This window comes from Gossypium arboreum, chromosome 13, assembly GCF_025698485.1.
Source record: "Gossypium arboreum isolate Shixiya-1 chromosome 13, ASM2569848v2, whole genome shotgun sequence".
Taxonomy (NCBI): Eukaryota; Viridiplantae; Streptophyta; class Magnoliopsida; order Malvales; family Malvaceae; genus Gossypium; species Gossypium arboreum.
The window spans coordinates 101,067,671-101,081,088 of NC_069082.1; positions in this window are offsets into that span (position 1 = coordinate 101,067,671).

Here is a 13,418-nt window from a genome sequence, read left to right on the forward strand (position 1 = left end):
ACCTTTGAGAAATTTTGATATTTTTCTGATCCAAGCCTTGTGTTTGGGGAGTGGGCTTATATTTAATTATTGGTAGAGTCACATCAGAATGGGCCTGTTGGTTTGGTGGTTAAATTGAGTGTTAGTTTGCTGAAGCTCTTGAGTTCAAATCCCTATGTGAGCGTGGGTATTTTTTTGCTTGGTTATCAGATAGAATTTCGGTTGAACTAAAAATCTGAGAAGTGGATTAGTGGGAGAAAATCAAGGGATGTGATCATATTTTATTTAGATTTTTATTTTAATTGTTTTTTCAAAATTTTCTCTCTCATCTTCCAAATTTTCAATCTAATGTTCTCTTCAATTTTCTTGCTAGGTTTTGGCATTTTTCTCTTCCGGTAAAACTTCTTTTTCGTTCTTCTTCATTTTCGATTGTGCTGGTGGTGTTATAGTTGGATTGTGCCTTGGTTCATGGGTTTCTAAATTGACTGGTAAGTGAATTTTGTGTTCCTATGATTGTTGGTTTCAGCTTTTGAGAAATGGAAATTTATAGTAATCAATAAGTGTTAATTCCATTTAGGAGCAAATTGTGGGGCTGGGAATTGCGCCTCTTCGGTTTAGTGCACTTTTGGCAGTTTGTCATCAGGGGTAAGTCAGTTCTATTTTGATTTGAATAGTGAATTTGTTAAAGTAAGTTACTAAATCGAGGTTGGGTACTCTGTTTATAGGTTTTGAAAGGCTCGGGAGTGGTTTTACGTCGAATCGATTCCAGGTGTGTACCTGAAACGCAGAAATCGAGCTTTCAGCATAAGTTAAAAAAGGCCATTATCGCCGCCACATGGGTGTATGGTCACCCGTGTGGTAGGCCGTATACGTCAACACGGCTGAGTGATCGATGAAGGCCAGGCCGTCTACAAGACACGGCCTTGTGATGGCCAGGGTGTGGCCGTGTGAGCCACATGGGCTACACTGAATTGGGAGTGTGGGTCCACACGGGCATGTAAGCCCATTATACTAAAGCTTTCTGTAGGGTCGCACAGGTTGTCCTAATCGATTGTGGCACACCATAGGGTCGGTAAGGGCTTACTAAACTTTAAAACCTATGTCTCTGATAGACTGAGATGTGATTGTGAGCATGCCTATGATTGTATATCTATAATCTGTTTATACAAACATGTTAAGCATGACGTGTTTAATAATTCTGTATGTATGATATGATACTGTGATTGGGGTGGGATGATATATATGATGGAGGAAGTGTTCTGAAAGGCAGATTATGCCTTATATCTGGCATTATATCTTATATGTGCCGCTTCGGTACAGCATAATGTGTAGGGCTGAATGGGTGTTTTAAACCCCATATGGTGTGTAGGGATGGTCGGAGATGTTGTGTAGATGCTGAGGGTAGGATTCTATTATCTGATTGCATGTCTAAAACTGTATCTGTATCTGAAATGGGCTCCAGCCCAAATTTGTATCTGATTCTGACATGGGCTTAGGACCGATTGTGAATCTGTTTGATTTTTGATATTCTGTATGTATACATGCTTAACTCTGCTGGGTTATACACTGAGTTTACGTAAACTCACCCCTTCTCTGTTATTCTGTACAAGTAATTCACAAAGTTAGGTGATCAGTGCTGCGGAGGACTCGACTGTGACCATTCGCCAAAACTATTTTATTTGTTTTAGTCTTTATTTAAGTTTGGCGTTAAGATTTGAAAGTTTGTATTCTTTGGGACTCTCTAGATTGTTTTTAAACTGTTTGGCTTTGGTTCGGGTTTTTGATTTTAACTACTTATTACTTGAACGGTTTTCTAAAAACAATGTTTTTACAAACTTCCATTACAAACATGTTTTATCACTAAACGATTAAATGAAAGTGAGTTTTGAAATTAATAATTGCGATTAAGGCTAAATGAACTGGAAAGGGTTTTTAATTTAACGACAACGTTTTTCTTTTCAACTCATTTCATGTGTCACCTCCTAATTCGACCATAATGTCTAGGCTGGGTTTGGGGTGTTACACCTAAACCAACAAAGAAATCAAAGCAAACCATTTAAATCACAAAAGAGACTATACTTACTCTAAACCATTCCAACACTATGACAAGCGAATAAATCGAAGAACTACTGAAAGCTAGAGAGATGACACAAAACTACCAAAAGCGCAAGTAAAACAATAGAGAAAATAAAAGAAGAAACCAAAAACAAATTTACAAATGGGAAAAAAAATGGATGCAAAAACAAGAAAGATCCCAAAAATCCGAAATTGATAGAATAACACTAAAACTATTGTGAGAAGGAGAGAAAGAACGTGAGAGAAAGAAAGTAAGTGAGAAAAACGTGGAAACAAATTTTGGGATATATATATTTTTATTTTTAATTTAAAACTTAACTAACAAATAGATAAAAGCAAGGAATTAATAATTTAGTTAATATCTAACAAAACAAAACTAATTTATCTATTATTACTATTAAAATAGATTTCAAAACAAAAAAATCAATATCCAACTTTTCAAAACCCGTTTCAAAATTTAACTACCAAAAATACAAAAAAAAATCCCACAATGCATACACGTACAATCAAACCCGAGACCAAAGATAAGCTACCAAAGAGTTAGCTATTGAACCAACAGACTCATTTTTCTACTAAAGCGCGAAAACAAACATAACAGTTCCACTGAACCATTGATCCAACCAACTAACCTGAATAATTCTAACCCCAATTTCGGGCATTACAAAATAATAATTATTAAAATATATAGTAGTCTTAACTTACAATATTAATATATAACTTATATATAATTTTATATAAATATTATTTTAATACTTATAATATAATACTAGTTTTAAATGTATTTAAGCCTTAATATAACATTTGATACTTGAAATTGACACTTTTTTTTTTAATTTGGTATCTAGACTTTTTTTTGTCCAATTTAGTTCTTGGACTACACTTTTTCCTAATTTGGTACCTAATATTTAGTTTTGGTCCAATTAGATATCTGAACTTGTTAAACGTTATGCAAATTACACCAATATACTAACAATGTTTTTTTATGAAGTAACAAAAATAATTAATGTATGACTTACATGTGGCAAATCACATGTACTTTTTGTATTTTAAATATTCAATTACTTTTATTTTAATTTATTTTATTAATTTAAAATAATAAATTTTTTATTTTGAGTTTTAGAAATTTTTTATTATTCAATATTAATATGTTAAGTAGAGCTCAATGCATAATTTTTTAACACAAATTTCCTCCAATTAGATGATATTTTTTGTGGGATTGAGGGCTTTGTAAAAATCAAACTATGTTTTAAGCATGCAGTTTCATTTAAATCATTCTTGCTATTAACAGTTAAAATAATTTCAACCTCAATGAAAAATAAAATTTGAGCATATTGTTTTGTGAAACATAGGAAACTCCAAATAAATGCAAGAATTAATATATACAGCGATTCCTAAGCTTGACAACTTGGTACCTAAACTTTTTTTTTTGACCTAACTAGTACTTAAATTTGGAAATTGTAAGTCACTTAGGGTACATTTGGTTCAATATAATGGAATAGAGCTGTAATGGAGTAGAACTGTAATGGAATAGAGTTGTAATAAAATAGAACTGTAATAGCAATTCAATGGTTTGGTTGAATGGAATGGAATAGAACTGTAATAGTATTCTTGTGTTTGGTTGAATGGAATAGAGTTGGAATATCATAAGAAAAAAAGCTGAAATGGCCATAGTACCCTTAGCAGAAATTTTGTTAAAAGGATTATTATTGTTATTAAATTTTAATAGGATTATTATTAAATATAATTTAATAAAAATAATAATACATAATTTAATCCTATTTTGATAAATTTATTGTTAAATATAATTTAACAATAGTAATATATAATTTAATAATATTCATAATATAACAATTAATAAAATATGAATTAATGAAAATAATATATAATATTACACAAAATAATATACAACCTACTTTATTATTTTTAAAATATAATGCATATTTAATGTGTTAGAATATTATTAGCAAAACAAATAATTTAGCATATATATCATAATCTATATGTTGCTTAAAGAATAATTTAAAAGAGTCATTTAAAGAATATCTTGTCTCAAATATTTTCTCACAGACAGATGTTGAAATACAACAAAAGAACTAATGAAATTGTTATGTTGTATATATATATATATATATATATATATATATATATATATATAACATATTTTCATTAATTTATTTATGCTGCTAGACATGTATAATATAAGAATATCATGTAAAAGTAAAACGAATAATATAGATTTAATATTTGTAATCACAAACTCTCATGCAACTTCATTTTTACATGTGCCAAACTTCATAAAGAATATTGATTGAAAGTATCTATTCACAAAAAATAGCATTAAGGTTCCTTTAAAATATTGACCGAGAGTATTCTATAGAATCAAATATGATAATACAAGGCTATTTTAATATAATATATATTAATGGAAAATTATTGAACATATAAAGCTTTCCTACATCAATGAATGTATTTTAGAAGCTGGAAAATAGAAAGCAAGAATACTAGTGGACTGAATATACTTGAATAACATACAACCATTGGCTTTTCTTCTTGAAAATTTGTAAAGCTTTTACAGTTGCCCAAGCTACCCATTTGTCCAATGCTCCATAAATTGTCTCTTTTTCATTGGGAAGCTGAGGAACCTACTTTTACATATAGAATCAGTGTATATCTTTATCTTTAAATACTAAATACAGACTATAACTAAAAATTATACCCAAAATTGAGAATTGCATACAATTAGTACTAAGAGAAAAAAAAACATAGAAAACGGGTGAGGGTTTCAAGCTGAGAAGCATGCAAGTAAAATCAGACTCATTTTTTTTTTCAAAAAAAAAAAGAAGGATAGTTCTTTATTGTCACTGATATGAGCAATCATAAAGGTTTCTAGAAGGTTAATTATATCATAATCATAGCAAGAGTTTATTCCAAGTTTGGACGAATATAATAGACGTCTTGTGTGTTGGCTTGATTTTAGCAAATTGCAAACGTTTGTGATTAAGATGGTAAAAAATTCAACCTGAATCATATTTGAGATTGCATGTATTTTTGTTTGTAATCACGCCTTCTAAGCCAGGATCTAAGTTATCAATAAGAGAAGCATTGGATGTTTTAATTTAAGTAAAGAACACAACATTGAACTAAAAATAAAAATAAACAGAGCAACAAGTTTGCAGGTTAGATAGTATGCATTTACAGATGGAAATATACCTATTGAAAGAATAAGCTGAAGAATTATTGCAGAGACAAATCAAATAGACTAAACCATACTTCAAACCCATGAAAAGAACCTTAAACAACAAATATTCATATACCAAATGAAAAATAAAACAATAAAACTTCAGACCAATGTCAACAGTTACCAAATTTTTCTTTGATTCAACAGATGTGGTGGGTGACCTCAACCTAGCAAACAATTCCTGAATGAAGGTGATATCATTCTTGCTAAATATGACTCTTATTTTCAGTCAAATTTGAAAAATAGTCTTTCAGTTAAACTCTGTTTACTTGTTTCAATCAAACACAGATTAGTTTAGATTATTTTATTATTATTTGATCTATGAATTTAGCCTATAAATAGGCTCTTTTACAACCTTAGAAAATACACCCATTAGAGATTAGAACTCATAACACATTTAGAGAATTTTGTGTTTACGTTTTGTGGGTTCTTTGTTTTCGGGTTTTCGGGGTTTAGTTTTTATCTCCATCTTTTGTACTCTTCGTTCTTTTGCCATTATAGTAAAATTATCTTTGCCCGTAGTTTTTTATCCTCTTTGTAGGGGTTTTTCCACGTTAAATTTGTGTTTAATTTCTCAATTTATTCTGCTATTTTCTTGTTCGTTACTTAATCGGGCTAAAATCCTAACAATTGGTATCAGAGCTAGTTTAATTTTCATAGATCAGCCCGTTCAGAGATGGCAACAACAAGGTTTGAAATTGAGAAGTTCGATGGTGAGACAAATTTCAATCTGTGGCAAGTTCGGATGATGGCAATTCTAGTTCAATCAGGCTTGAAAAAGGTTGTTATCGGGAAAAAGCCTGAGAATCTAAATAAAACAGAATGGGAAGAGCTTGATGAAAAGGCTTTATCTGCAATCCAGTTGTGCCTCACGAATACGGTATTGCAGGAGGTATTGATGGAGAAGACCTCATCTGCCTTGTAGAAAAGGTTAGAAACTCTTTATGCGACTAATTCTCTAGCTAACCGTTTAGTGTTGAAACAACGTCTATTTACGTTTTGCATGAACGAATGTGAGCTTCTTAGAGATCACATCAGTCAATTCATTACTCTTTTAAATGATTTAAAGAATGTTGAGGTTCATATTGACGATGAAGATCAGGCTATGCTATTATTGTGCTCTTTACCCCCTTCATACAAGTCTTTCAGGGAGACACTGATTTATGGCAGAGACAAACTCTCATTCGAAGATGTGAAGGGTCATTTGTTGAGTAGAGACAAACTCGACAATGAGCTTCATTTGGATAGTAAGACAGATAGGCAAGCTTCCGTTTTGGTAGCATCAAAGAAACGAGATAAAAGGTATCGCTATTGTAAAAAGTTAGGTCACGTCAAAGCAGATTGTTATAAACTGCGAAATAAAAAAATTGCTGAGAGTAACGAGGAAGATGTAGCTGGTGCTAATTTGACCGATGAAAATGGGGATGATTTCTTTGCTAGTGTCAACAAGTGATAACACCAAGCTCACGTCCGAGTGGATCCTAAATTCAGGATGTTCTTTCCACATGTGTCCCAATAGAGAATGGTTCTCCACATACAGTTCGATTGAAGGAGGAGTTGTGCGCATGGGAAACGATTCATCTAGTAAGGTAATTGGTATTGGTACTATTAAAATTAAGATGCATGATGGGACGATTAGGACACTCTCAGATGTCAGATATGTACCTGATTTACGAAAGAATCTCATATCCTTAAGTATTTTAGACTTGAAAGGATGCAAATCTCGTGGAGCTCTCATTTTGTTAAAAGGTAAAAGAACCGGCAGTCTTTATATTCTGGAAAGTTATACAGTGACCGGTGAAATCGGACGTCCTCAATGCGTTCTGGAGTTGAAGTCAACTTGTTTGGAGCGGAGGCAACTTGGTCATAGGAGGGAAAAAGGTATGACTGTTTCATTGAAGAGAGGTTCTCTTTTAGATGCAGGTTTTGAAAAGTTAGGGCACTGTGTTCGTGAAAATCAGACCCGGGTTAGTTTTGATTTGGCAGTGTACAAGTCGAAGGCTAGAAGTCTTCCAGTTTCTAAGTACAAATTTGACTCAATTAATTCCCTGCATAGTTCAAGATAGGCTCGTGGCGGGCTTTGGCAAAGATGGCGTTGTGAAAATATGAGTCAATGTGGAGATTTGTTAAATATGACTCCTATTTTCAGTCAAATTTGAAAAATAGTCTTTCAGTTAAACTCTGTTTACTTATTTCAATCAAACACTGATTAGTTTAGATTATTTTATTATTATTTGATCTATGAATTTAGCCTATAAATAGGCTCTTTTACAACCTTAGAAAATACACCCATTAGAGATTAGAACTCATAACACATTTAGAGAATTTTGTGTTTACATTTTGTGGGTTCTTTGTTTTTGGGTTTTCGGGGTTTAGTTTTTATCTCCATCTTTTGTACTCTTCGTTCTTTTGCCATTATAGTTATCTTTGCCCGTAGTTTTTTATCCTCTTTGGAGGGGTTTTTCCACGTTAAATTTGTGTTCAATTTCTCAATTTATTCTTCTATTTTCTTGTTCGTTACTTAATCGGGCTAAAATCCTAACAATTCTTCAATATAGAAATAACCTACAACACATTATTGCAATTAGTGCAAAAGAAAACAAAAGGGCACATGTGTTTAACAACAGACATTAAAAATCTTACAATAGCATTGTTTGAATGAATTATAGAATTAAGACTGTCAGCTGTGACCTCATCTAATACCCTTTCCAAAACAACATCCTGAAAGAAACAATCAAAAGCAAGAGTTACATGATTAAAGACGAGTTTGAGACTCATAAATAAAGTTTTTAACATGCATACCTTCAAATAACCAACCCTGTCATAATAGAATTTCAACAAGTTGATTAGAGACTGCATTTATCAACCTTAATTATTAAAAGTACAACAACTGAAATAGCATTTTGGAGATGCATGAAGATGCCAAGCCTCTTACTGGTATCATAAAATAAGCAAAGCTGATCTAATTTTAAACCTTACAAATGGTTATACGAACATAACCCCCCAAGTGGATAATTCTTCTAACAGTAAATCACCCAAAAAGTAGTATTTTTGGCTCCTTTTCTGAGCTTCAAACTTTTGAAATGATGTTTAATCCAGCTCCTATGCTAAATTCACAATCCAATAACAAAAGCAAACTATCTGTCAGTGAAATAAAAGGCTTCTTCAACACCATCACCATGATGTACATCTATATCAATATATAATACACGAGCATGATACTTCAGAAGCTCCAAGATTCCCAAAACCAAGTCATTGATGTAACAAAAGCCAAATGCCTCACACTTCTTGGCATGATGTAAACCACCAGCCCAATTTATAGCAATATCACATAATTGATTGTTTAATCTTCTTGCAGCATCTGCCAGCCATGACAATCAATTACAACTGAAAATGCACAAATCAAATTAAGAGAAACAGCTTACCATATCAGAATTTACCTATTGTCCCACTAGTATAAATTTGACAAAATTCAAACAAGTTTTCAAACACAGGGCAGTATTCTCCAAGATTGTCTAGGAAGAAGAAAATAGAAAAAGATGGAAATCAAACTCCAATCCCATATACATCAGAAAAAGCATAACCTAATCCTTTCTCCATATGATATTTGTATGTTCATTGGAACGGGTAAAATACAAATGACAATTTTGATAGAGAATTTCTAAGAGGGGAAAGAATAAAAAAATAGACAGCGAAATGAAGAAGACTAGCAACAATCACTGATAATTGATCGGAGCCTCGCTGTTCCCACAATCGCTGGGCTGCACGGTGGGAGACGTGCACATTTCTTTGGAAAGCTCCGCCTTCAATATCGATTTCTCCATATTCTCCACCACACGGAAATCTGCCACACTCAAAATCCAAAAGCAGAGAGTATTCTATGCATTTTATGGAAAACCCAAGAAGATTTTCATCTGAATGATAGTGGAAGTGAGAGGAGATTTTTGTCTGAAATAAAAAAAAAAAGCTATTACGAGAGGCATTGAAAAGACATTCAGAGCCCGACCCTCTGAATGGTAATGAAGCGTTTACGCGTAATAGAGCCGGCATGGAATAGCGATTCGGCGGTCAAATTTCAACCAAACAAACGTGTCACTGTAGCGCGTGGAATAGGGGCGGAATGGGATGGCTATTCTGTCGAACCAAACAAGCCCTTAGTACTTCTTTTGGTACTTGACTAGCACTGTTAAAATACATTGACGTGGCATTGACGGTCAATAGCATGGTAACATGTGGCAAAAATAATTTATATTATTATTTTGAAATTTAAAATATAAAAAAATACATACATTTATAAAAAATAATATTAGAATTATTATTTGGCACTAAAATGAATCTGGACAAGAAGTTATCTAGATACTTTTAAACATGAAAAACGATTTGTCTAGATGTATTACAGACATGTTTTGTTAATAATTTTATATATTTTAATTTCTCACAAATCATCATATTTTTATATTGTTAATCATTAAAAATACATAAAATTTGATATTTTATAAAGTCATATGTTTTATACCTTTTAAATCTTATATATATATTTTATATATTTGGATAAATATATTTTACAAAGTTTAATATTTTATATATTTTCATAAAATCTGATTTGAAATAATATATTTTATAAGTATAATATTTTATATATTTTTAATTCTATGATAAAAATTAGAGTATAATATTTTATGAAAATAAAAATACAAAATGACTCGAAAACATGTTTGGAATGAATCTAGACAAATGGTTGTTTGATTTAAATGTTGGACAACCAATTGTCCGTGTTCCTTCTACGTCAAATAATAATTTTAATATTTTTATAAATTTATAAATTTTGTTTTTCAAATTTTGTATTTTATAAATTTCAAAATAATAATAACATAAAAATATGATATGCTATAAAAATTTAAAATATATAAAAATACTAAAAAAAGTATGTCTAGAATGAACCTAGTCAAAAAGTTGTCCAGATTCAAATGAGCCTAGACATCCATTTGCCTGGTTCATTCTCTAATGTAAAAAAATTATAATTATTTTATAAATTCTAAATATTTTTATTTTTACCATGTATCAAAATGTGAGACTGCCACATGTCACTATGCTATTGGTAGTCAGTGCCACTTTAGCGTATTTAAATGTTGTTAGTTAAGTACCTAAAAAAAATACAAGTTGGCTTAGAGCTAGTTCTTCATTGTTGTTAGAATTGAAAATTCCTTTTCAAAAGTGCTTTTAAAAAGTGTGATAGAAAAGTGTTGTGAAAAAGTGTGATCTATTAATTTTTAGTATTCTCCATTGCCACCAAAAGTTGTGGTTGAAGTTTAAAATGTCTTTTTTGGACATGATAGTGGAAAGTTAAAAATTAGTTAATTTATATGATATTTAAATAATTTAATATCATGGTATATGAAATATAAATTTTAAATACTTTTAAGTAATTAATATAAATTATTTCAAAATTAATGATACATAAAATATTTTAAAACTTAAATATAATAATAAATTATATTTAAACAATTTAATATAATGATAAATGTTTAAATAATTTAATATAATGTTACATAAAATATAAATCAATCTAATTTTTGTATACTTCTAAATAGTTAATATAAATAATGATATTTTAATAATTTTTGCTTTCAAATGCAAAAGCTAAATGCAACACTCCTTACCTAGTCCGATTGCTGGACCTGAGCTACAGAATGCTACAACAGTTAACAAGATCAATCACATACACTTAACATAAAAAAATAGTCAATAAATCAACAAACACAAGTCATGAATCATATTTATTATGAATTAAAGAAATTTCAAGTCTTAATTGAGCTTACGAAAGCTCTAAAGTTAACCCCGAATACAAATAATGACTAAATTACAAACTTGTATACAACTAGGGAAAAATCATAAAACAGGGTCACACAGTAGTGTGGCCAAGCCGTGTGACAGGCTAAGGCTGTGTAGTGCTAGGTCACATGGTCGTGTACCCAAACCATGTCACAAATTGAAATCGTGCAAAATAGAGTTACATGACCGTGTCACCAAGCCGTGTAACAATCTGATCCCGTGTGGACCTAAATGTAAAATCTTGCAAATATTTACATGGTCGAGTAACCAAGCCGTGTAAGAGACTGAGATTGTGTCTAACCAAAACCACCATGGTCATACAGAGCACACGGTTGTGTCACTTGCCTGTCTGTGACACAGGACTGTGTGTTAGCTCATTTGCACAAAAATAAACATTTTCAATCGAGTTATTTAACTCAAACTTTTACCTAGGTCTTATGCATACAACAATAAATTCTTACCTAAGCCATATACATGCAACTATCGATTCTTACCTAGGTCATATACATGCAACAATCTATTTATACCTATAACAATTGATTCTTATACTTGTTCCAAATGCACCAAAAAAACTAATACATATAACATATTTATAACTTCCACATCAAACATCAAACCATTATGCCTTATGCTTCAACCAAAATCTCATCTATCCAATTGTTCCATAACATAATCCAACTTACCAAATACTTATCTCATTTCATCACATACCAAACTCAAATACCACATTCAAGGCTCATATCATGATCAACTGCATTAATATACCAAAATAACCACAACTTTGAGTAATCACAAATACACTTTACATTTACGAAGCACATACATATATATATATATATATATATATATATATATATATGCACAATTCAACTCCTATTACATACCACATAATTGAAATAAAATATCTTCAAGATCTACCAAAAAGGTGGCTGGATAGTGTGATATTCAAATTGATCCGATCATTGAGTTCCTCAAAACGATAACTACATGAAATAAGAAAATGAAACAGAGTAAGCTTCAGTTGAGCTTAGTAAGTTTATATGAAAATTAATTTAACATACGTTATTGTTATAACAATTTAAGTATTGAAAACAAAAAGGCACGACATTATCTTAACGTTGGCATCCTTACTTATATTCATATACAGTTCCACAAGACAAACAAAAAGTTAGTATTTCATATTGCGGGATCTTGGTATTTAAATTCATATACATGTATAACCATACTACTTTATATCATGCCATTCAGCCTTGTTAGATATGTAAACATATCAATGAAATCCACATTCAAATCATGTTCGTTATTGCAACATAAAAAAAGTTTCATATTCAATCCTTCCTATTATTATGTTTCCTTTTAATTAACAATTTCATTTGGGGAATTATAATAACTTATCATCAAATACATGGGACTTCCTTGCTTCCACAAGTTGTAGAGTTGATTTATTTAAGCAAACTTTATTTAATGCTGCTCACTCAAGCTGTCGAGAATCCGCAACATGTGCTAGATCTTAGTCATTGACAAAGTATAATACGATGCTACTCACTGAAGTTGCTGAGAATCCACAACACATATTGGATCTCAGCCATCGTTAAAGTATAATGATCTGATGTTGCTCACTCAAGTTGTTGAAAATCTGCAATTTATGTTGGACCTCAACCATCATGGATCGCTATATAATAATTTGATGCTGCTCATCCAAGCTGTCGAGAATCCACAATTTATGTTGGATCTTAACCATCGAATAAATCTCTAATCACGATTCCCATTTCTCCATTCGTATCTAAACCATTTATTAAATTCATATCGGTTCTTTTACCAATTCCATATCATTTCAAATCTTGTAATCATATACACACATTTATTATTTCGAATAGCAATTCTATATACATTTAAACTTGCAACATCTATATACATGCTATATAGCTATTTACCATTCCCACATTCATTCAATGTCATGAATCTTTTCATATTTATCAAGTATTTCATATTTTACGATTTAATCCATTTGATGCCAAAAGTCATTAAATTTACAATTATACATATAATTAATATATATACAAACATACAATTCAAGTATAATAAGAAAATATAATAAGTTCCATACTAACTTACTCGAAAGCGACAACCACAAAGTGTAAAGGATTAATATGCAATTTCTTTTGTTTCTCGATTTCAATTGATTTAATTCCAAATCTTTAATAATTCATTACAATTTATCAATTCCAACAAACTTATAACATTTTAGTATACACATATAACAACTTATATTCATTTTACAAAATTTCTCTAA